The 26,175-nt window shown below is 40.6% G+C and overlaps 3 pseudogenes; 1 reads left to right on the forward strand and 2 right to left on the reverse strand.

Annotated features, from left to right (window-relative positions):
- Positions 1 to 912: 912 nt before the first annotated feature.
- Positions 913 to 7,376, reverse strand: LOC115410783 (renalase-like; annotated as a pseudogene).
- A 428-nt stretch (positions 7,377 to 7,804) lies between these two features.
- Positions 7,805 to 17,593, forward strand: LOC115410419 (lysosomal acid lipase/cholesteryl ester hydrolase-like; annotated as a pseudogene).
- A 3,478-nt stretch (positions 17,594 to 21,071) lies between these two features.
- Positions 21,072 to 23,443, reverse strand: LOC115410421 (ankyrin repeat domain-containing protein 22-like; annotated as a pseudogene).
- Between the last annotated feature and the right edge of the window lie 2,732 nt (positions 23,444 to 26,175).

Here is a 26,175-nt window from a genome sequence, read left to right on the forward strand (position 1 = left end):
TAGCTAACATTAGCCATCCAGCTAACAGTAGCCGATGCCAGAACATGTGAAGGCTGTTTTAAAACTGTTTTCAGATTCAGGCTGAATTAAAATGTAGCGTTAATACTTTATTTAAGGGTTCCTTCCACATTAAAACTTTATTAACTTGTATTTTTAAATGTGTTCGTAGGTGTTTGTGTTTTGTAGTAAATATGTAAATGAACCTCTACCTCTGTCTGTTATTGACAACCGAAAACAAACAGACGCAGAAATCCGGTCAATTAGTAAAGCTGGTCAGTGTGACGACTTAATGCCTGAGCTCATTAATATTCATGTCCACGCCCAGGTGAGACCACGCCCACAGAATTAATCTGGCTCCGCGACAGTTTTCGTATACAGCAGGGACGGCTGAACGTCAACTGTTCTTGTATTGAACTTCAACAACGCACATGTTGGCCCAGAACCCAGAGTTGAAGATCCAGTGGGTTCAGTTTAGTTTTGGAACGACACGATCCTTCAGATTAACTGTGTTCCTCACATACTGAACACAGTGACTTCATCTGTGGTGAGTTCAACAGCGGCTTCACTAGAAGTTCCAGTTGAAGATGGAGCAGAACCATCACAGTAGGCAACAGAAAAGCCAGACTCTCATTGGCTAGCTGTTAGCCAATCAGAGTCCGGCAGATTAACAGTTGAATATTCATGAGACTGGTTCAAATGGAGCTGAGTCTTCAGCAGGTTCTCATGACCACGGTAGAACAGATGGACTCTGGTACCCGAGGCACGGGTCCACGGTAGACCCTCAGCCTGGACCAGGTGGGAACTTTAACTGTGGATGTTCCATTTGACCCAGAAAACCAGGTGGTGAGTGGACACAGGTGGAGCCTATGACATCACAGGTGGGGTGTGGTACAGAGGCAGCAGACAGGTGACTCAGGTGAGGATGTGGTTTAATGAAGCCTCAGCTACAGATTCAAACATCACATAGAAGAGCGTCCACAAATGAGTTCGCTAATGTCACAGCGACGCCGTCAGCACTCTGAGCACGCTCAGTGCAGACTCCACACAGCCATCAAAGTTGGAGTGACTGAAGGCGTCGCCGCCACAGACTAGCAGCGGCCGCTCCAGGACGGTCATGTGACCCGACAGTCCGGCACTGTAGGTCTGCACCTGCAGGAGGACGAGGAGGGTGCGGGGTCGAAATCAAATGCTCCAATGAATGTCCAACATGTGACCAAACGCCGCCGCTCACCTGAGAGTACCGCCACTTCTGACACTTGATGCTGATTGGCTGAGGTAGACCGGGAGGGAGCTTGTGGAGCTCCTGTATAGATGATTGGCTGGATGGCATCCTTCTCCTGTTCCAGATGTTCAACACCGAAGGGGACGCTGGTGTGGACGACGAGGGACGGACCGACGCCCGAGCATCTGCACAGACAGCGTCAAAACAGGAGGTAACCCGCCGCTGTCCAGGTGAGTATATTAAACACACTTTAACCCTCCGCTGTCCAGGTGAGTATATTAAACACACTGTAACCCGCCGCTGTCCAGTGAGTATATTAACACACTTTAACCCGCCGCTGTCCAGGTGAGTATATTAAACACACTTTAAACCCTACTCCGCTTGTCCAGGTGAGTATATTAAACACCACTTTAACCGTCTGCTGTCCAGGTGAGTATATTAAACAGACTTTAACCCTCCGCTGTCCAGGTGAGTATATTAAACACACTTTAAACCCTCCGCTGTCCCAGGTGAGTATTTAAACACACTTTAAACCCTCCGCTGTCCAGGTGAGTATATTAACACACTTTAACCCGCCGCTGTCCAGGTGAGTATATTAAACACACTTTAACCCTCCGCTGTCCAGGTGAGTATATTAAACACACTTTAACCCTCCGCTGTCCAGGTGAGTATATTAAACACCTTTACCTCCGCTGTCCGGTGAGTAATGAAACACCTTTTCGTGCCCGTGTACCACTATTGTACTGACTGTTTTAAGGCCTTTTAAACTCTGGTTTAAACTCTGGTTAAACTGGGGTTTAGGTTGAACTGACCTGTGTTGCTTTTGCGAGGCTCCACAGCGATGTAGCGGATGCATTGGTTATCGGACACGTACCGCGCCGCCCATGGGAAGTTCAACACCACGTCTGGAGAGAAGAAGAGAGCGACGGCGAATCGAGATGAGTAGACGACGGTGTCCAGGTGTGACCTCTGCTGGACGGACAGAACTGGACCAAACACAGGACAATGACACAAACATCAGACATTAGTGCAGTTTCAGAGTCACTTTAATGTTTTGTGGTGGTTTCACTGTTGGTTCCAAATCAGCAGATTCACACAAACAGGTGATGTCATACATTTGCATTAGCCAATCGCCATCTGGAAAATTATCTTGTAAATCTAGTCAACAGATTTTTCAGCTATGAGAACGCTAAACTTTCATGTTATGTTTTTGTGACATTTAACCTTTCGTTTTTTACCTGTGTAAAATAATCTGTAATCCTGAGTTCGTAAACACTAAAATGTTCCACCAGTTTGTGTATTTTTGCCTTTTCCGTTTACTTCCTCTTCGCTGATTTTAATATAGTTTTTCTTGCTAATATCTACCAATATACAAAAGTTGAAAATTACCTTGCGCTAACACTGGCACATTTACAGTAGTGTTCATTATGTACATGTAGCTGAAGAACTGAACAAATAAACAAGTTACAAAGGTGTGCCGCAGGGATCCAAACTGGGTCTACTGCCATTCTCCATATGTACACTACATTTACCATGGTAATTTATGAGTTTCACATGTTATTTATGAGTTTAACATATTTATGAGTTTCACGTTACTTATCAGTTTAACATGTTAGTTATGAGTTTAATATGCTATTTATTAGATTACTATGTTATTTATGAGTTTAATGTTATTTATGAATTTAATGTTATTTATTAGTTTAATGTTATTTGTTAGTTTAACATGTTATTTATGAGTTTAATATTGTTATTTTTTAGTTCAATACGTGAACCTTTACCTGTAATCAGGAGTTAAAGGGTTAAAATGGGAACCTTTAAACTATTCGGTGAAATCAGGATAAAACATGTTCATCAAAAGTACAGCTCACAGAAAACACACACAGATGTGGTGGTTGCCACGGAAACCATCTGGATGTGAACGTGGACCAGGATCATCTCTGGTTTCATGTTGGTGAGGCTTCATGTTCAACAGCCACAGAAACACACACACACACACTCATCTAATAATAACCTCAGTGAGTGTGTGTGTGTGTGTGTGTGTGTGTGTGTGTGTGTGCGCAGGAGGAAATGGGCGCTGTCCTCTGTCGGCCAATCAGAGCGGCTGAATATGACATCATTATCTCAGACACACACACGAAGACGCTGCTGTCGCCAAGACGACCACACACACACACACACACACAGGTCTGCAGATGCGTAACAAACCACCGGCCAATCACAGAGCAGAGAAGTGACTTAACATCAGACACTGCATCGACCTGTGACTCGTCAAAATAAAAACCCGCCCTCTGACATGTGACACCTCCGGGACACGCCCTCAGGACCGTCTCAGGTTTATGATGTGAATGTGTCTAACTAATCAGACAAGCCGCAGCAGATGGGTTGAACTCAGAGCTGCTGTCGCCCCCCTGTGGTTCAGACCACGTCACACTGCAGCTCAATGACAAACCAAACCGACTCCACAGGAAGAACCTGAACCTTCGGTGCAAGGCACCATGGGAGTCGTAGTTTCTTCTGTCCTTCAACAGACTTTTATGTTTGGAAGTGATGAGTGGTTTTACTGTTTTAGTCTAGAAACAGAACAGAACAGAACAGAACAGAATAGAACAAAAAAATGGCGTTCTAAAACAGAGTGTGTTCACAAAGTCACATGGATCCAACTTTGGATCAAAACAACAGCATCAAACATCTGGAAACTTCCATACAGTAAATATCCATAATGCAGTGCAACAGTCAGAGTGGTGATATAAGACAGAGGGATGACAGCAGCAGCTCTGATCAACGTCAAAATGCAAAAAGAACATTTAAAGGTACAGTAAAGAAAGTGGGGCGTCCGACCACGTCACCGTTTCCCAGGTCTCCTTGCAGCTGCAGTATCTGAGGGACAGGCATCGTCAGGACAACGGCATCAAACGTCTTGCTGTCTCCCTGCTTCCTCTGTACCTCCCATGAAGCACCACGGCGGTAAAGGCCGTCACATGACAATCAAAACACAGATTGGCTCCTGGAACAAAGTGGAAGGAGAACATTGAGTGGGAGGGGCTAAACCCACAGAAGGGTTCAAAGGTCAGGGGTCGTGTCTTTGTTAATACGTTTAGTGATTTGTCCTCAAGTAAAAACGACTCACAAAGTCATTTATTCAGTTACGTTGAAACAGTTAAGGATCAAATGTTACAGTATAATCATATTAAAATGTTATTATTACGAACTCTGAATCGAACCAATAACCTCTGATTCTAACAGTAGAGTAAATGAGCAGAAGTTGTTCCCCAGGGATTCCCACATGGGTCCACGGGTCATTTTCCACATGTACATAAATGATCTTTATAAAAACTGTTTAATTATGAAGATGACACTATTTTATTCTTCATATCCTTCAGTTTCACAAACTCTGGACTTTTTCCTGTCAGCTTTTGACATCCTCCAATTAAAGACTGGCTTCTATCTACTATCCTCCTGACCCGGTTCTAAAGCGTAGAACTGAAGAACCACAAGGACTAAATGAACAGTGACGCCTCCTTTAAAGAACAAACCTGCAGTTCAGAACATTTACTGGTTTAGTTATGGATCAATATAAATGGAACAGACAGCAGGTTCATGATGGGATGGACCGGTCATGTGACATGTGTCCAGTCCTGTGTCCAGACATGTGACATGTGTCCAGTCCTGTGTCCACTCGTGTGTCCAGTGATGTGTCCACTCGTGTCTAGTACTGTGTCCAGTCTTCTATCAGTCTCCAGGTGGTTGTGTCACTAATTCTGTTTAACTGTTCATTAATTCTTAAAATAAATTCAACAGTTGAATCTAAACTTTAGAACCAGGTTTAATATTAATGTATCGAATACAGTTTTATTGTAGAAACTTGATTTCATTGAAACAGAAAGATTCTCTTACTAGTCATTCATTCTTTCAAATAAATCCAGATTTTCAACATAAAACCTGAAAAACTCAAACTAAAAACCAGTCATTCATCTAAACACGAACAGGAAAAATAATCAATAAAATCTGAATCAACATTATTTATTCTAGTTATTTTATTTATGCTAGTAATTCTATTTATGTTATTTATTGTATGTATTCTACATGTAATAAAACTCAAACTACTTTGGTCAACTGCCTGGACCCAAAACTGAACAGTACCAATAAAGACTGAAAAACTCTGCACCAGGAACAGGAAGTACTCACCTGACTGAGACAGGAAGTGTTGACCACACTGCTCATGCCCAGTGGCGTTATGTAGTTCCTGTTGTCGCTTTGTGTTGTAGACCTTCGATAGACAGTCCGAGGCTTCAGGATGCCGCGTTCAGCAGCTCTGTGTAAAAACTACAAACATTTAAGCCCTTAAGACAGCTGAGGTTCACCAGGTGAGGTTCACCAGCTGAGGTTCTCCAGGTGAGGTTCACCAGCTGAGGTTCTCCAGCTGAGTCCTACCTTCTGTGTGACTGGGCTAGAAGGGCGTGGCGGTGATGTACTGAGCGCCAGATCCGCCGGTGGGACGAGGCGTCAGGAGGACGACTGGTGGACATGCGACCGTCCTGGAGGACACAAGAGGTCAAAAGGTCATGTCCATCAGGGTCAAGGATAAGGACACAGAAAGAACGTAAACATGTCAGAAGGTTGAGTTGAGTGTCAGTTTGAACCTGTTTCTGTCCCAGTTCAGTCCAAACACACAGAGCTGAACAGAAACACTGAAGGATTCACCTCAGATCACAGACAAGATTCAAATATGTGTGAAAACATGGAAACAGGTGGAACTAAGACGGACATTCACTAAAGTACAGCAGGTTATACATTCAGTCAGTTTATACATTCAGTTAGTTTATACATTCAGTTAGTTTATACATTCAGTCGGTTTATACATTCAGTCAGTTTATACATTCAGTCAGTTTATACATTCAGTTAGTTTATATATTCAGTCGGTTTATACATTCAGTTAGTTTATACATTCAGTCAGTTTATACATTCAGTTAGTTTATATATTCAGTCGGTTTATACATTCAGTCAGTTTATACATTCAGTCAGTTTATACATTCAGTTAGTTTATACATTCAGTCAGTTTATACATTCAGTCAGTTTATATATTCAGTCGGTTTATACATTCAGTTAGTTTATACATTCAGTCAGTTTATACATTCAGTCAGTTTATACATTCAGTCAGTTTATACATTCAGTTAGTTTATACATTCAGTCAGTTTATACATTCAGTCAGTTTATACATTCAGTCAGTTTATACATTCAGTTAGTTTATACATTCAGTCAGTTTATACATTCAGTCAGTTTATACATTCAGTTAGTTTATACATTCAGTCAGTTTATACATTCAGTCAGTTTATATATTCAGTCGGTTTATACATTCAGTTAGTTTATACATTCAGTCAGTTTATATATTCAGTCGGTTTATACATTCATGCTCACACGAAATCTCATTTAAATTGTACTTGTGTTTTATTTTTCAGTCATCTGTCTTTGTGCCTGTTCGTTCACTGGTCTGTTTAATCTGGTGTATTTACTTGTGAAACAGCTGTTTTTATTTTATGTTTGGAAAAAATTGTGAAAAATAAAGTCTATATCAAAATAAATCCCATGGAGTCTCAGTGGAGTTCTGTTCTATTCACCTGAGACTCGGGGTTTATTCCATAACTTTTCCTGCACATTTAGCAAAAAGTAACGAATCTTTCCCAAAATAAAATAAAGAATTCAATAAAACACCAGTCATTTGTACTTCCGGTTTGCATGCCTTCCGCTCAGGTGTTGGGTCAGGTGATCTTACTGTTTCCGACAGAAACAGACCAGGAGAAAAGGGGTCACTTTGTTCAGTTTATGTTGTTTTGGGGGTTTTTTTCTACAGCCCAAGTTCATAGATGTGGATTTTCTTGTCAACGTGTCTTTATTTTCTGTCTGACTTGTGTTTTTCCTCCGTCAGTAGATGCTGAAACCTTAAACCTCATTTATTCCAGGTGAGTTTCTGCTGGACTCACCTGAGCCTCGCGCTTTGTCCCAAACCTCGATGTGAACTTTTATTCTGCAGCTCCCTCCTCAACAGACATGCGCAAAGGCTGCCCGTTAGACCCGCTCCGACTATCAGGACCCGGGACATCTTTAGCACGGATGGGCCCGGCTAACTGCGGAGGTAAAGCGGGTTGAATTCCCGGGTCGAAGCCGTCCGGTCAGCGGCTCTGTTATAAAACAGCTGGACGACGAGGGCCGAACAAAAAAGTAACCCGGAGTTTAACCCGGAGTCTAACAACCTGTGGACCACGTGACATCCGGTCAGCACTTCAGAATAAGTGTATATTAATGTTGTACACAGCATAGACATTCATGATACACAGTCTTTAGTTTGACGTTTGGTGCTTTTATTTTGAAATTTAGTTTCCGGAAACGTTTCATTCTTTTATTTTAATTTATTTATTTTTACTGTTTTCTTAATTTTCATTTTTTCCTACTATTTTGTGATATTTTAGAAACGTTTCCGGTCACGTTCATGATTAGAGCTTTAGAAACTCGCTGATTGGTCAGTTTTTAACTGACAAAGACCCAGCGCTGACTAATCAGAGGGAGCCCCTCCCCCTGACGTCCACTTCATGTCTTTTCCGGTTGCTTGAGCGAAATCATCAGCTGATCCTGGCTCTGCAGAGGTGAGTGATCACTGATCGATCCGCTTATTATCTGTTACTAACTGATTATTAACAGATCGGAACCTGAAATACACAGTTTAACTCAGTGTTCATGTGATGGTTTAAGTTTTAAATGTGGAATAAAGAGTTAGAACAGAGTGAAAACCGGCGAACGTGTTTTAAACAAAGAAATAAGTTATGAAACAGACAGAAAATGACTTATATGATGTTTAAGTAAGAGAAAAACATATTAACAGCCTTTAAACCATTGAAAACGGATCAGAAACAACAGGAAAAACCTGAAAACCAGACAGAAAAAATAGTTCAAATAGTTTGAAAAGGAATAAAAATACATTAAACTGTTTAAAACAGACAGAAACAAGAATAAAACTGGATTTAATACGTTTTAACGAGAGTTATTATTATTATTATTATTATATTATTATTATTATTATTATTATTATCTTTTTTTTTTTTTTTTTTTTACAGTTTTAAAACAGAAGAATGAGTGAAATGAGATCAGACAGAAATGGAAACAGATAAAACCATGTAATACACAGTGTTAATCTGATAGAAACTGACATAAACTTGACCAAAACGGATTCAAACAGTCATTAAATGAACAGAAAGAAGTAAAAACAGATGAAGAAATTTGGTTTAAAGATGATGAACTACAAAACTTTATTATTAAGACGAATGTTCATGTTCATTTATTTCATCAGAATCAATAATAAATCCAGAGTCCAGTGTGAACAGGATCAGATGTGTTTTGAGTGTTTTAGTTCCGCTCAGATCCATAAACCCTTCTCTGTTCATGGGTCACATGGTCTCCATGGTAACGGCACAGCGCCTTTCACAGTAAAAGGACCTGATAAAACTCAGATTATTCTAGAAGTGTGACATGATCTGCCTGTGTGTACTCGTGGTGCTTCAGGGTGCGTTCAGGGTGATGATGTTGTGCGTGTTGGTGTGTGCGTCGCTGCTTGGTCTCGTCCAGACCAAACCTCCAGGACTGGACCGACACTCCCTTAAACTACAGCAGAGGCTGGACCCTGAAGTGCACATGAACGTGGTGAGTTGAACCCTTTTAGCTGATGTCGACTCACCTTTGACCCTTGAACCCTTTGACCCTTTAACCCTTGAACCCTTTGACCCTTGAACCTTTGACCCTTGAACCCTTTGACCCTTTGACCTTTTAACCCTTTGAACCCTTTGACCCTAGAACCCTTTGACCCTTGAACCCTTTGACCCTTTAACCCTTTGAACCCTTGAACCCTTCGACCCTTGAACCCTTTGACCCTTTAACCCTTTGAACCCTTGAACCCTTTGAACCTTTGACCCTTTAACCCTTTAACCCTTGAACCCTTTGACCCTTGAACCCTTTGACCCTTGACCCTTGAACCCTTTGACCCTTTATCCCTTGACCCTTGAACCCTTTGTATCCTTATCTGCTTTGGTTTGACATTAGATTAGAATGTGACTCTGGGTGTGTTAAGCCCGCCCCCTCTGATAGCTGAACTCTGTCAGTCACTGTTTGGTTTCGACCTTCGTTCTTGGTATGAGGTCAGACTGTGCCCTGGGTTCCTTTAACCCTCTCTTCTGTCTGTCAGGCAGCGTTGGCTCCAGTCTCTTATCTCTAAACCCTCAGACTGGACTGACGTCACATGTTTGATGTGGAAGTGTTAAAAAGGACAAAGTGGACTCACTGTCATGAAACAGTGCAAAGATGATTCAGCCAGTGACATGAAGGGGTTCACTTCCTGTTTCCTGTCTGTTCTGTCTTTGACGTCTGTTTTGTACGTTTCATCTATTTAAGTTGAACTGACGATGATGTAAATACGGGTCGTGTCTGGACTGAATGTTGTTCTGTTCCTTCGTCGTCCTCTCAGAGCGTTTCCACATGGGTGTCCCCTGGTGGACATGTGACATGTGACTGGGGCTCGTTCTCTGTTCCTCTTCTCTAAGTCCAATGTCCTCTTCAGTGTCTGAAAACAGGTCACATGACTGTGGATCATAACCGTCTGCTGGGGCTCTGTGGACTTCTTCTTCAGTGGTGTCAGTATCTGATGACCATGTGATCCACCACTTTATGGATGACTGAGCTGCTGGTGGTCCAACTGTCTGTCATTTTGGCCCAGTCCCTCCCCCTTCCCCCTCACCCTCACCCCTTATCCCTCCCCCTTAAACCCAGTTCTAAGGGTAGTGGTGTAAACATTCCTCTCTGAAATGGTCCAACCCTTCCAGACCTGTTCCGTCATCATCGGTCATGGATGTCACTATAAACTGATGTTCTAACTTTGTTTGGGACAGAATTCTCCATGTGGTCAGCTTCTGGAACCATCTCTGTTCCATGGGCTTTGGACATCCGTTTACCACTATCAACCACAAACCACAGAAATGCGACCTATAACACACTGAAACGACATTAAACAGACGATCACATGATTCAGTTGTTTCTGAAGTAAATCTGTCCATTTGTGTGTTTCTGTGGTCACTGCTGCTCTTTTGATTTGAACTGAAATTCTGCACGACTGAGGACCTGGTTGTTGGTGCGTCCGTCCTGACATTCAATGTTTAGGATCTGCCAAAGCTCAGCTGTCCGGTTTAGTGTCCATATTTGGTCTCCATTACGTGTGTGTTTGTGAATTGTGTTGAAAGTGGACTGGGCCGTTGTGTCTGAACTGAAGTGTTGGTTGTGTTTGCCTCGTTCTCCAGTCGGAGATCATCAGGAGGTGGGGTTACCCTGCAGAGGAACACCAGGTGCTGACGGAGGACGGGTACATTCTGACCGTCAACCGGATCCCACACGGACTCAAGAACACCGCTCAGGTGAGATGGACCTGTAAGACAGAACCAGACTGAAGGACAGAAAAGACGGAACTAAACAGACCATAAACCAGCAGATGGAACCAGCAGATGGAACCATCACAGAGCCTGGACCTGTGTACTTTTACTTCATCTAAGCAGATGAATCAGTTCTTGTACTGACACATGTCATGTGTTTGATTTAACCCTTAAAGGCCTAATGCTTAAACCGTTCCTCATTTATTCTCATTTCTTATCTTATTTATTCATATTCATTTGTATTTTTCAGTGTAAATCTTATCTTTTCTATATTTAATTCACTGATCATATAAATGTTCATTAAATTCAGAGTGAAGTCAAAGGTTATTTAATAAAAACAGAAAAAAAAACGGAAGTAAACCTGTCTTTTTCAGTCCAGTTCTAAATAAATCTGCTTTGAACTCGTTTCCATCCCTAAATAAAATCCCTCTCAGTTAAATTCGGTCTTGTGGTTGTGGGTCGTGCAGGTCCGAGGCCCGCCGTCTTCCTCCAACATGGCCTCCTGGCGGCCGGCAGTAACTGGATCACCAACCTGCCCAACTGCAGTCTGGGATACGTCCTGGGCCGACGCCGGCTACGACGTGTGGCTGGGAAACAGCCGCGGAAACACCTGGTCCAGGAAACACCGGACGCTCAGCCCGGACCAGGTGGACTTCTGGAGGTTCAGGTAGACCGGCCGCCTCCTCGTTGACCCCATTAGTTAATACAGAGAGGGCGGGGCTTTGACATGTCATGTGCTCGCAGTCATGACGAGATGGCGTTGAAGGACCTGCCGGCCGTCATCGACCACATCCTGAAGACCACCGAGCAGGAGCAGATCTTCTACATCGGACACTCGCAGGGAACCACCATCGGTAAAGTTTACCGCCGCCGTTCGTCCGTTAGCGCCCGGCCGGATACCACGTCATGGTAATGCCCTTATGTCGTCATGGTAACACCCTTCTGTCGTCCCATTTCCTAGCATTCATGGCGTTCTCCACGTTGCCTGAACTGGCCAGTAAGATCAAGCTGTTCATCGGTTTGGCTCCCGTGGCAACCGTAGCGTTCACGAGTAGCCCCATGACCAAACTGTCCATCCTGCCAGAGTTCGCAATCTGGGTGAGTCACATGACCACTAACACGCCAACGAGTCACTGACAGTAACAGTATTGATGGGTTTGTGATCTGATCCAGAATGCTGCTGCTCTAGTCTTCACTAAGACCAAGAGAGTGGACCACATCAGTCCAGTTCTCAGGTCTCTACACTGGCTCCCTGTCTCTCAGACTTCAAAATTCTCTTGCTAGCATATAAAGCACTGAATGGTTTAGGCCCCAAATACATCAGAGACCTTCTAGTCCAGTCTGAACCATCCAGACCACTCAGGTGGTCTGGTGCAGGTCTGCTCTGTGTTCCCAAAGTCAGAACTAAACATGGAGAATCAGCGTTCGGTTTCTATGCTCCGTATATCTGGAACAAACGACCAGAAAATATCAGGTCTGCTGAGAGTCTGAGTTCTGTTCAGTCCAGGTTCCAGACTCACCTGTTCACTGCTGCCGCTGACTAAAAGGCTTTTTGACTTTTTAAATTTATATTCTCTTTTAAAACTCTGCACTGCAACTCTTACTTTAATATGTGTGGTTTTGTATTTTTTTTTACTTTTATGTGGTGTTTTGCTTACTTACTGTTTTTAACTCACCTTTTACATGTTTCTTTATAATGTTTTAAATGGTTTCTTTTATTTCAATGTCCTGTGTGAAGCACCTTGAATTGCCTTGTTGCTGAAATGTGCTATACAAATAAACTTGCCTTGTGACAGTATTGATGGGTTTGTGACAGTATTGATGGGTTTGTGACAGTACTGATGGGTTTGTGATGGTCCTGTGCTCGGTTTCCAGGATCTGTTTCGGTCAGAAGGGACTTCCTCCTCAGAGCTACATGATCGAGTGGTTTGCTGAGAACATTTGTGGGAAACATATGGGCAGTGAGTTGTGTGTCAACATCTTCTCGTCCTCTGCGGCTTCACCGAGAAGAACATTAACATGGTTCGTTACTGGGCCTCAGTGCATTCATGGGAAAACAGCGACGGCTGTGACATACGACAGTTTTTGTTTCACATGTTCTGGTTTTGAACCGACATGAAAGTTTAGCTAATGCAAAAATGACCTGGATTTTCTGCCACTATACAGATAAACAGATCCAACCAACATGAATATTTACTGATTAAAGGGGATACGAGTCCATCCACAGGTTGTTTTTTTTTTTTCCAAAACTTTATTTACATAATGCTGTGTACAAATAGAACACAGAAACATGGAAATAAACATAAGCTCAAGATGAGGCAGGAAGAAATTAAATAAAAATACATAGATAGGTCAAGTAATTCAATACATAAATAAATAAAAGCAAACGAATAAGAAGGAAAGAAAAAAAGTACAACTTAACATGCATTACATAAGGCTTTAGCTTTCACAGCTTTAGAGTTAGTGCAAAAGTTAAGAGTGTCCAAGTAGGATTTTAAGTAGGATTGAAAGTTCTGTTTGGTAAATTTGCTCGCATGCACATGAAATTTGTAATAATGAATGAGATTAAGAATAAACAGTTTCTTAACAGGTAGATCATTAATAAAGAAATCAAATAAAATATCTTCAATTTTGAATTTTGAGAAATATCCAGTTTCTAATTAAAAAAAGACTGATATCACACCCAAATCTGGACTGAAGGCACATTCCCAAACAGATGAGCTAATGTTTCGTCAGTATTGTGACAAAATGAGCAAAGAGGGTCGACGTTAACCTTCTACTGAACCAGAGCTGAATGAACTGGAGACCCCCTGTGGAACAGTTTTTAGAAATACCTCTGTCACCTTATTCGAGATGAAAGAGTCCATCCACAGGTGTCGAAGGATTCAGTTCAACCAGGTGACAGTTTAGTGAAAGCAAAGCCAGAGGGTTAGGGTTTGGGTTTGGGTTAGGGTAGTCGTCAGAGGATCCTTCATCATGAGGAAAGTCAGACTGTAAGTCCACATTGTGACCCTGGGTTTTTGCATCCCTCAGTTTTGTCTGTAATGCAAACGTCTCCGCCAGATTCAGATGAAGAAACTGAAGAAAAAACTCAGAAAATGGGCTCGACTTTCATATTTTCCCTCAGTTTGTTTAAGAATCTGGAGGCTTTTGTGTTGTTATTTGACAAGTATGTCGGAGCGAAGTTCTGCCGATAATCCTGTCAATAAGTGACAGTTTTATCTGAATGTGAACGTTGTTGAAACATTTCATTTTAAAACCTTGAACACCCAGAACACACCTGTAGACCCAGGTGTTTGTTACATGGTTCTAATGCTACAGGCTCACAACTCTCAGAATGTCCAGTAAATCTGGTTTATACGAATTTTAAAAAAGAGGTTTTTCATGTAGATATTGTTGATTTGAACCAAAAATGTGTAAAACCCAGGAAAGCGTCTGTGTAACCTGATGGTTGGATGTTTCAGACCCGGACACCGGTCTACACCACCCACTGTCCAGCAGGAACCTCCGTCCAGAACCTGACTCCACTGGAGCCAGGTTGAATGCCTCAGCAGTAAACAAACAACAGGATAAACAACATAAACAATGCAAAATGACAATAAACAACCGTAAACAACAATAAACAATAACAAACAACACAAAACAACAAACAAACAACAGTAAAAACAATAAACAACAACACAAAACAACAGGTAATCATGGTTGTTGTGTTGTTCTCATGTTGTTGTGTTGTCGATGTTGGTGTGTTGTTTGTTGTCATCACTTTGTCGGTGTTGTCATGTTTGGGCCGTTCATGGAGGGAAAATGATGGCGTTTGACTTTGGACGTGAAAGGGAAACATGAAACATTACAACCAGGTGAAGAACAACACACTGAACTGACCACTGAAACACACTGAACTGACCCACTGAAACACACTGAACTGACCCACTGAAACACACTGAACTGACCACTGAAACCTCCTCTTCCTCCTCCTCCTCTTCCACCTCCTCCTCCCTCCTCCTCCTCCTCCTCCTCCTCCTCTTCCTCTCCTCCTCCTCTTCCTCCTCCTCCTCCTCCTCCTCTTCCTCCTCCTCTCCTCCTCCTCTTCCTCCTCCTCTCCTCAGTCCACTCCTCCTGTGTACCGTGTCCAGGACTGAAGTTCCTACTGCTCTGTCTCTGGGGGACATGATCGCTGGCGGACCCAAAGGACATCTCCGTCCTCCTCCCTCAGGTTTGTCCTCTGGTCGAATTATTTACAGATGATCTGAGTCTGAACACAGTCAACAGGGTTATTATTATTATTATTATTATTATTATTATTATGTACACACTCAGACTGCTTTGATCTGAAGTGGATCAGATCAGGAAATAAAAACACAAACAACACCAATGTTTATCTGTTTTAGTGCAGAACAACACACATTATATGAAGAAAATATGGAAAATAAACTATCCTTTCAAACAAAAAGATGGAAATAACCTGAAAAAAAATGACATTTAAGAAGAAAAGTTAATGCAATTTTAACACTTTTCTGACTCAGTTATCATTTACAGTCAGGTCCATAACTGTTGGGACATTGAAAAAAATCCTCATCTTCTTGTCTCCAAACACCACCTACAATGGATATGAAAGGAAACGGACAACATGTCTTTAACTGCAGACTTTCCGCTTTCATTGAGGGTGTTTACAATCCAATCAGCTGAACGCTGTAGGAATTACAACATTTTGTATATGCGCCTCCCACTTTTTAAGGGACCAAAAGTAATGGGACAATGAACACTCATAAATCAAACGTTCCCTTTTGAATACTTCGTTGCACATCCTTTGCAGTCGGTTCCAGCCTGAGGTGTGGAGCACAGACATGAGCAGACGCTGGGTTGCATCCTGTGACGCTCTGCCGGGCCTCTGCCGCTGCTGTCTGCAGGTCCTGCTGTTCTTGGGGCAGTTTCCCTTCAGTTTTGTCTTCAGCAAGTGAAATGCACGCTCTGTGGGATTCAGGTCAGGTGACTGACTTGGCCATTGCATAACCTTCCACTTCTTTGCCTTAAAAACTCTTTGGTTGCTTTGGCAAGTGTGCTTTGGGTCACTGTCCTCTGCACTGTGGAGCTCCGCCCAGTGACTTCTGAAGCATTTGGCTGAATATGAGCAGATAATGTGGCTGAAACACTTCAGAATTCATCCCTGCTGCGTTTTGTCAGCAGTCGCATCATCAGTGAATACAAGGAACCAGGTCCACTGGCAGACACACATGCCCACGCCATGACACCACCACCACCGTGACACCACCATGACACCACCACCACCGTGACACCACCATGACACCACCACCGCGACACCACCACCACCGTGACACCACCACCACCGTGACACCACCACCGTGACACCACCACCACCGTGACACCACCACCACCGCGACACCACCACCGTGACACCACCATGACCCCACCACCACCGTGACACCACCACCATGACACCACCACCACGTGACACCACCATGACACCACCACCACCGTGACACCACCACCATGACACCACCACCACCGTGACACCACCACCGTGACACCAACCACCACCGTGACACCACCATGACACCAACCACCACCGTGACACCACCACCACCATGACACCACCACCGTGACACCACCACCACCCTGCTTCACTGATGAGCTGGTCTGTTCTGGATCACAGCAGTTCCTTTCCTTCTCCACAACTCTTCTCCTCCCATCACTCTTATCTGGTCCAGGTGGATCTTCGTCTCATCTGTCCATAGGATGTTGTTCCAGAACTGTAAAGGCTTTTTTAGATGTTGTTTGCTAAACTCTACTCTGGTCTTCCTGCTTTTGAGGCTCACCAGTGGTTTCCATCTTCTGCTGAAGCCTGTGTATCCCTCTGCTGCAGTCTTCTGTTGGTTGTTGCCTTTGACACTCATCCATCTTCCTCCTGGAGGATGTTCTTGATCTGACCAACTGCTGTGAAGGGGTTTTTCCTTCACTAGGGACAGAATTCTTCCAGTCATCCACCACAGTTGTTTTCGTGGTCTTCTGGGTTTTTTGGTGCTGCTGAGTTCTTTTGTTTTTAAAGAATGTTCCAAACAGTTGATTTGGCCACAGCTGATGCTTTGCTGTTTCAGCTAATGATGCGTGCTTCACTGATAGTCACAGCTCTTTGGATCTCATATTGAGAGTTGACAGAACGATTCCAAATTCAACGAGCACACTTGAATGAACTATAGACCTTTTATCTGCTTCTTGTAAATGGGATAATGAGGAATAACACACACACACCTGGCCATGGAACAGCTGAGCAGCCAACTGTCCCATTACTTTTGGTCCCTTAAAAAGTGGGAGCACATATACAAACTGTTGTAATTCCTACACCACGTCAGCTGATTTGGATGTAAATACCCTCAAATGAAAGCTGGAAGTCTGCAGTAAAGCACATTGTTTGTTTCATTTCAGATCCATTGTGGTGGTGTTTGGAGCCAAAGATTAGAACTGTGTCGATGTCCCAATAGTTATGGACCTGACTGTTACATGGAACACAATCCAATACAAATATTTAGTAACAGGCAGAGTATTAGAATATTAGTCCAAATACACAGATTATATGAAGACTGTGATTGGCGGTGCTGGTGTAGTTCGCGCTGTGATTGGACTGTGTGTGTAGTTCTGCGCTGTGATTGGCTGTGTGTGTAGTTCTGCGCTGTGATTGGCTGTGTGTGTAGTTCTGCGCTGTGATTGCTGTGTGGTAGTCTGCGCTGTGATTGGCTGTGGCTCCATCCAGTCGTGTCTCTAATGCGGTCTCTGTGGGTCCAGGTCTCTAACCTGGTCTTCCACCAACACATCAAGTCTGGACCACCTGGACTTCATCTGGGGTCTGGACCGCTTCCTCAAGCAGATTTTTCCCGTCCATCCTGCAGCTGCCTGAAGGAGCACAGCTAGGAGGCGCCGCCGCCGTCTACGAGGAACCGGCTCTGAGGCCCTGAAGCTGCGCAGGTTCACGTGATGCGTTCAGGTGCTCAACGGCCGTGGACTTGTGGTCTGTGACTGAATGGAACAGTAACAGTGTTAAATTCCTCTTTTCATGTTTCATTTCCCATTGAAGTGACAGATTCCCTTCAAACGCAGCTGTCAATCAATGTGCAGCGTCCAGTCATGACAGCAGGAATCCCAGTGGGCGTGGTCAGACGTTAACCTTTAACCTCCTCAGACCCAGGACACGTCAGCAAAGTACCAGCTTTTTTTGTTTTTTTATTAAATCAGTGCCTATATTGGAAACATCATGAGCAACAGTTTTTTCAGATGCAGTTTTTACAATTTTTATGGAATGTCCTTTGTGGAGGACAGTTTCTTTCTGTTTTTTTGTATACAGTTGTGGAACTTGTCCACAAATGTGGACAGAAAACACACAGCTGGGTTCTGAGGAGGTTAAAACTATTCCTTCTGAACATTGTAACCTGAAACACTTTAAAACCACTTTTTACTTGTGTTAATCCTCTACATGTAATAAATGACACATATCATCACATTTCATCTTTTTTATTAACAATAATTTGTTTAAAACATCATTTTAGAAGCAAATTAAATGAACACGATGATTCACACAAAACTAATGCTATAAAATAATAAAACTGAACTCTTTTATCTCCAGTTTGACTCTACTTTTTACATCTTACATTACAAATCTGCTGTTTTTTTCAACATGAAATAAACCTTTAGTGTTTTAATGGTTTAAATCTGATCCTTGTAACCGACGACAATGTCAGTAACAGCATCGTGGTGCGTTCACTGTCCTCCAGTTCTCCAGTTGGTCACTGTTTCTTGGTCAACATGTGGACGATCTTCTTGAACTTCAGTCTGGAGGCGATGTCCAGCGGCGTCTCCCCATCCTGAAGGTCAAAGGTCAAAGGTCATTTATTTCACTGGAGTGTAACTGTTCAGATGAGTCTGAAATATGAATAAAGTGTCTGTTTTAGGACGAACTCTGTAAAGTACGACATCAAGACAGAAATAAAGCAATGAAAGACACTTGGATCTGAAAGTGGACAGAAAGGACAGTAAGATAATATAATAACAATAATATAAAAATAATAATAATAATAGGACAATGTTTGTCATGTTGTGTTATTGCGTCTTATTCGTCTTTTTCATCTTATTGCGTCTGTTTCACCTTCTTGTGTCTTTTTCATTTTTTTTACATCTTTTTTGTCTTGTTGCATCTGTTTCGTTTTACTGGTCTGTTTCATCTTATGCATTTTTTTCGTTCTTATTGCGTCTGTTTTTTCTATTGTGTCTGTTTCGTTTTATTGTGTCTTTTGGACAGTGTTTGGTGTCATTGTTTAGTTTGTGCGTTGAACCCGATGCTTTAAACGTCAGTATTTTTTGATTGTTTCTCTGCTGGTTGGTTGGTTTTCGTTTTGTTTGTGGCATTCTCTGTTCCGTTGTGGACTGTTCTGTTGTGACTGTTCCGTTGTGACTGTCTTTGTGGACCTGTTCCGTTGTGACTGTTATGTTCTTGACCATTCCATTGTGACCATTCTGTCGCATACGTACGTTGTTGTGGACGTGGACGTTCGGCATTCCTGTGGAGCAGCAGAGGAACCAGACGGGTGGTTTTCCTCTGACACAGATAATGAAGAGCCGTGTTCCCCTTCTGCGAAAAGAAAGACGACTAAACCAAAGATTATAAAACAAAGACGATAAAAACAAATATGATAAAAACAGACGATAAAAACAAAGATGATAAAACCAGACGATAAAACAAATGACAAAAACAATGATTAAAACAAATACGATATAAACAGACAATAAAAACGGACGATAAAAACAGACGATAAAAACAAAGATGATCAACATTAAAACACATGAAAATATAAACACACCACATTTACATCCACTCATTTCCATATTGAACCTGGAATTAATGTTCGTTCATTAACATGTGTCCACGTCCCATGAACTTCCTTCAGCATCCAGGATGCTTGGGGGCGGAGCTATGTACTGAAGAACACTGATTGGTGGAACAGAGAAAGCAACACATCCTATTGTGTTTCCTTTGTTGTTTTCTAACCATGTCTGTTTGTAATCATCTTCTAATTGGGTCTTTTTCATGTTTTGTTCTTGCTCTGTCTTTTTCATCTTACTGCATCTTTTTTTTCTTGTTGCGTCTTTTTGTCTTATTGCATCGTTTTCATCTTTTTGCGTCTTGTTTGACTCATTGCATCTTTTCATCTTGTTGTGTCTTTTTTGTCTTCTTGAACCTACCGTAACCTAACGTACCCTAGCGTAACCTAACGTAACCCTAACGTACCCTAGCGTAACCTAACGTAACCACTAACGTACCCTAGCGTAACCTAACCCTAATGTACCCTAGCGTAACCTAACTTAACCCTAACGTACCCTAGCGTAACGTAACCTCACCTAACCCTAACGTACCCTAGCGTAACCTAACGTAACCCTAACGTACCCTAGCGTAACCTAACCTAACCCTAACGTACCCTAGCATAACCTAACCTAACCTAACCCTAACGTACCCTAGCGTAACCTAACTTAACCCTAACGTACCCTAGTGTAACCTAACCTAACCCTAACGTACCCTAACGTAACCTAACCTAACCCTAGCGTAACCTAACCTAACCCTAACGTACCCTAGCGTAACCTAACCTAACCCTAACATACCCTAACGTAACCTAACCTAACCCTAACGTACCCTAGCGTAACCTAACCTAACCTAACCTAACCCTAACGTACCCTAGCGTAACCTAACCTAACTTAACCCTAACTAACCCTAGCGTAACCTAACTTAACCCTAACGTACCCTAGTGTAACCTAACCTAACCCTAACGTACCCCTAACGTAACCTAACTTAACCCTAACGTACCCTAACGTAACCTAACCTAACCCTAACGTACCCCTAGCGTAACCTAACCTAACCCTAACGTACCCTAACGTAACCTAACCTAACCCTAAACGTACCCTAGCGTAACCCTAACTTAACCCTAACGTACCCTAGCGTAACCTAACTTAACCCTACCGTACCCTAGCGTAACCTAAACTTAACCCTAACGTACCCTAGCGTAACCTAACCTAACCCTAACGTACCTAACGTAACCTTAACCTAACCCTAACGTACCCTAGCGTAACCTAACTTAACCCTAACGTACCCTAGCGTAACCTAACTTAACCTACCGTACCCATAGCGTAACCTAACCTAACCCTACCGTACCCTAGCGTAACCTAACTGACGTCTTGACAAATAAATCAGTTCAACAGGACTTTGAATCAATGGAAACCTTTCCCTGAACTGTGTCGGAGGTTTTCAGATTCCTGGTCAAAGATGGAGGTTCTTGTGGTGAAACAGTTCTAATGTAAGAACCTTCAGAACCCCGTTCATTGGTTCGTTTCACTCACGTAATCGAACGGCGTTTGACGTCGGCGCCGGCGCTCAGCAGCGCCTCCATCTGGCGGCGTTCTGCCTCTGCCTCTGTAACTACAACACAAACACACGCTGGTTGGATGGGATGCCGCTGAGCCGCGCACACGCAGGCGTCTGATTGGCTGTTACCAGGAGGAAGTATCCCAGCAGGAGGATGGGCATGAGGACGATGATCATCAGGTAGTTGACCATGGAGACGGTTCGCCGCGACGCGTAGTGGAGACACGTCCTCTGTTTCTGAGACACCGACATGTGATCAGACTCGGCCTCAGGGGTCACATGACATCACATGACACAGGGTCGCTACCTTATGGTCAGGTGGGCGTCGGCCCCGTTGTCCAGCAGGTAGCGGACCACGTGCACGTTACCATGGCGACAGGCGGCGATAAGGGGCTGTCCCCGTTGGCCTCCTCCTGGACGTTGAGGTTCCGCGGGTCGTCTCTGAGGAGGAGGAAGAGACGCCGAAGGTCCCCGTCATACGCCGATGACTGGGGGCTGGGGGCGGAGTCAAGAAGAGAAGGGGAGGAGTCAATGGTGGAAGAGCTGGATGTGATTCAGAAACGAGGAAAACTGAACAAACGACGATTCAGCATCAAAACCATCAAAGACATCGAATAAAGTCACTTTAACCTCTGTAAATATGACACATTTATTATAAATATGATACTTTTATATAAATATGACACATTTTATTAAAATATATACATTTAATATAAATATGACACATTTATTATAAATATTATACATTATATAAATATGACACATTTATTAAAAATGATACTTTTAATATAAATATGACACATTTATTATAATATGATTTTAATATAATATGACACATTTATAAATATATACATTTAATATAAATATGACACATTATTATAAATATGATACTTTTATATAAATATGACACATTTATTATAAATATGATACTTTTAATATAAATAGACCATTTATTATAAATATGATACTTTTAATATAAATATGACACATTTATTATAATATTATATTTAATATAAATATGACACATTTATTATAAATATGATACTTTTATATAAATATGACATTTATTATAAATATGATACTTTAATATAAATATGACACATTTATTATAATATGATACTTTTAATATAAATATGACACATTTATTATAAATATTATACATTTAATATAAATATGACACATTTATTATAAATATGATACTTTTAATATAAATATGAACATTTATTATAAATATGATATTTAATATAAATATGACACATTATTATAAATATTATACTTTATTAAATATGACACATTTATATAAATATTATACTTTTAATAAATATGACACATTTAATGTAACTGTGACACATTATTCTATTTGTGTCATATTATATTCATATTATTCTATATTGAATTCACTGATCATGTTAAACTGAATGAAAACATGTCTTTTTCAGTCCAGTCTGTCATTAACTGATAAAACCAAACATTTAAACATTGTTTATTTATTTGATGTATTATTTTATTGTTTTGTTCATTTTTTGCCTTTTATTCTTTTTCCTCCAGTTTCCTTCAGTTTGGGGTTTATTTTGTTTTTTAATCATTTTATTTACTTGGCTGTTTTTGTTTTGTTGCTTTTTTCTTAATGAGTTTGTTCATTTTATGGATTATTTGATTTGTTTTCGTTAATGTTGTTGCTCATTTTATGATTTTTTTCCTGCGTTTTGCTCAGTTTGGAGTTCTTTTCTTCATGCATTTCTTTTCTCTCTATTATTTTTCATTTTTCATCCTTTCTTCGTTCCTTGCACTGATCGGCTTCAGAATTGCCATGTGTGACAGTTTTGTGCAGATGTTGAACAGGTTTAACAGATGAAACTGAAGAAGGAAAAACACACACTTTTATCAGGAACATTTACTGACCACTTATTGATTAGGCTTTAACCTCCACTGGGATTATCAGATCAGTTATTGATTAGACTTGGATTCTATTGGAGCTCATTGTTTTACGTCCCCCCCCCCCCCCTTTTTTTTTTTTTTTTTTAATTTCTTTGATCTTTAAAAAATATTTGGATCATTTCTTTTAAATTCTGTTGCTTATTCTGTTCATTTTATTATTATTTACTTGTTTTGTTCATTTTGGTAAATTTTATTGGATTTTGTCCATTTTTTCATGCTAATACTATGTTCAAGTAATACATACATATAGACCCTTTAAGACCCCAAACATCCACCATATAAACTTACATCTCGGGTTTTGTGGGTTTTTTTGCATTGAAATGAAACCACAGACTGAACTAATATTTCTGCTCCAAACTCAGTAAATTAAGTTTACTGCAGTACTTCCGGATTTCTCTACGACATCTCTTTAATGAATAAACTGTAAAACCTTCAATGCACTTTCATTTATTCAAATCTGTGGTCATGAAAAAAAAATTAAATAAATAAATAAATAAATAACAAAACAAACAAAAGAATAAGTTTTCAACACTTTAAAACAAAATCTAAATACTGTGCATTGAATATGTTTCAGTCTGAAGTAATCAGCTAAATGTGTGAATAAAACACTGTAAATGTCTTGTTTTTCATCCTAGAATTTGATGATTTTCTTTGATTGTGGAAAATGACAATATTTTTTTTAGAAAATGGCTCATTTTTCTCCCTTTGTTCGAACATTGGGTCAGATAAAGCAAAAAGCAGATGATAGTTTTATTTACTCAGTCAAATACTGAACCTGTGTGTATGTGAACAGACTGTACTGCAGTGTTCCGTGTATTTTGTACTTTTACTGCAGTAAAAGGTCTCAGTTAGTATTCACAGGTGTCTGATGAACATACGCAGCTGGAACTTCCTGAAAGAAACTGAACTAAAGTCCAACTAAACCAAAAACCTCAGACTGAACTTTACACAAACCGGAAGTTCAAACCCACGAATAAACAGACGAATGAGTCAAATAAAGGTTAAAAACACTGGTTCTGTACCTCCAGAGTAGACAGTCCCATGTCCACCGGCACCCCGGACTCACCTGGACCGGACAGGTAAAAACACCGGCAACCAACACAGCCGCACTTCCGGAGGGGCCCTTCAAAATAAAAGCCCGGAAGAAAAACGCAATTCTTATAAATAAATCAAATATAAGTTTTAAATATATATATATATATATATATATATATATATATAATATATATATTATATATATATATATATATATATATTTATTTATTATTATTTATTTTTTAAATAATAAATAAAATAGGACACAATACATTAACAAGATAAGAAAAAGCAATAATAAAATTAAATTAAATAAATATGTAAAATAAAAAAAAGATAAAAAGGGTAAGGCAAAAATGAGTAAGGACAAATGAAATAAATATAAAAAATGACAGGTTTAGTTTTATTCATCATGCAGTTAAACATAATTCAGTGTACAGTGAAATGTTGATTGTACCTGCAGCCATAGTAAAACGTATTAACACACACAGTACACATGATAAAAATATAAATGTAAATATAAACGTGAATGGAAATATAAATGTGATAAAAGTGTAAATGTAAATATAATATAAGTGAAATATAAATGTAAATGTTGATCTAAACAGTGTAAAGTTAAAACAGGTGGTTTCTTATTTAGAACAAATCCATCTCAGTGTTTGAACATGAAAAGTACAAAAAAAAAAAAATCTACAGGTTTGACAGGTTCTTCACAGTTTAATCCTTTTATTTTGTAATATTTCTACTTCCTGTCATGTTCATCTCAGTCTGTTCATCTTCATATGACGTCAGGAAAACGAATGTTCAGTTTTATCTGCTACGTCATATGTTGACAGAGATTCTGTTCATTCAGATGGAATTTATTTAGTGGATGAAAGTTGATTTTATAGATGAAAATCTGATTTTGTACTTTACCGTCTTTTTGTAATTTACTGTTTTATTTGTAGTTTATGTCTTATTTTGTAGTTTACAGTTTTATTTCCTAGTTTACTGTCTCTTTTGTAGTTTTCTGTTGTTTGTGGTTGGTCGTTCCTTCAGAGGCTCATAGTTACTCTTTCATTTCATAGTTTACTCTTTTATTTTGTCGTTTTCTGTTGTTTGTGGTTGTCATTCCGTCAGAGGCTCTCCTGGTTTTGATGTGACTTCTGATCTTCTGGGACGAGTCGACACATGCCTCAGTGAACTCATCCTCATCTGAAAACAGGCCTGAATAAAAACAGACAGGAACAGGTTTGGTTCAGAAAAATGAAGCATTCAGGAGAGGAGGCAGGGAGCGTTCTGATTGGTCCGTCTGAGTCACATGTTCACAATAAAACACAAAAACCACAGGTAAAAATACTCCACTACAACTAAAAGTCAAGTAAATATATATGGAAAAAAACTTGGAAATTCAACTCTAATCGTTTTCTTTTCTCCAGCTGTTATTTGATCATTTATGCCTTAAATTGTCAGATATAAACATGTGCAGATCTGTCCATGATTGGTCCAAATATGCAAAACAGCAGTAAAGATGAACTCTGTTTCACTCTGTCCATCAATGGACCTGACAACTAAAACATGTTTCCATGAAGTCACAATAAATCTGTAATCCAGAAAAACAGCTGTGTGTTCTGGATGTTCTGGTTCAGGAGTGTAAGACTCATTTTAGTTCAGTTCCACATTCACCCAGTATGATCTGCAGTGGGCCGGACCAGTAAATAATACCAGTGAAAAAGAAAATTGCATTATTATAATGTTTTATATCTATATTGTTTCCTTAAAATCTGAATAACTTGAACATCTTGAAATGTCTTGAGAAAAAACAAGTGCAGTTTTAACAATATTCTGCCTCAGTTTATCAGTTTATCATTTACACATGTGCATTACAGCTTACATTACAATTACAAATACAAATACACAAAACATTAGTAACAGGTAGAATACTGATGAAATTGCGTTTACTTTCTGAGGACGTTTCACATTCATATTTCTTCAGGTTATTCTCATTTTTTTTAAAATAAAAGGATAGTTTGTTAATGTAAATATTTTCATGTAATTTTACTTTTTTTTTTACACTAAAACAAAGTTAAAATCTGCAGTTGTCATTATTATAGCTTATTATA

This window comes from Sphaeramia orbicularis, chromosome 19, assembly GCF_902148855.1.
Source record: "Sphaeramia orbicularis chromosome 19, fSphaOr1.1, whole genome shotgun sequence".
Lineage (NCBI taxonomy): Eukaryota > Metazoa > Chordata > Actinopteri > Kurtiformes > Apogonidae > Sphaeramia > Sphaeramia orbicularis.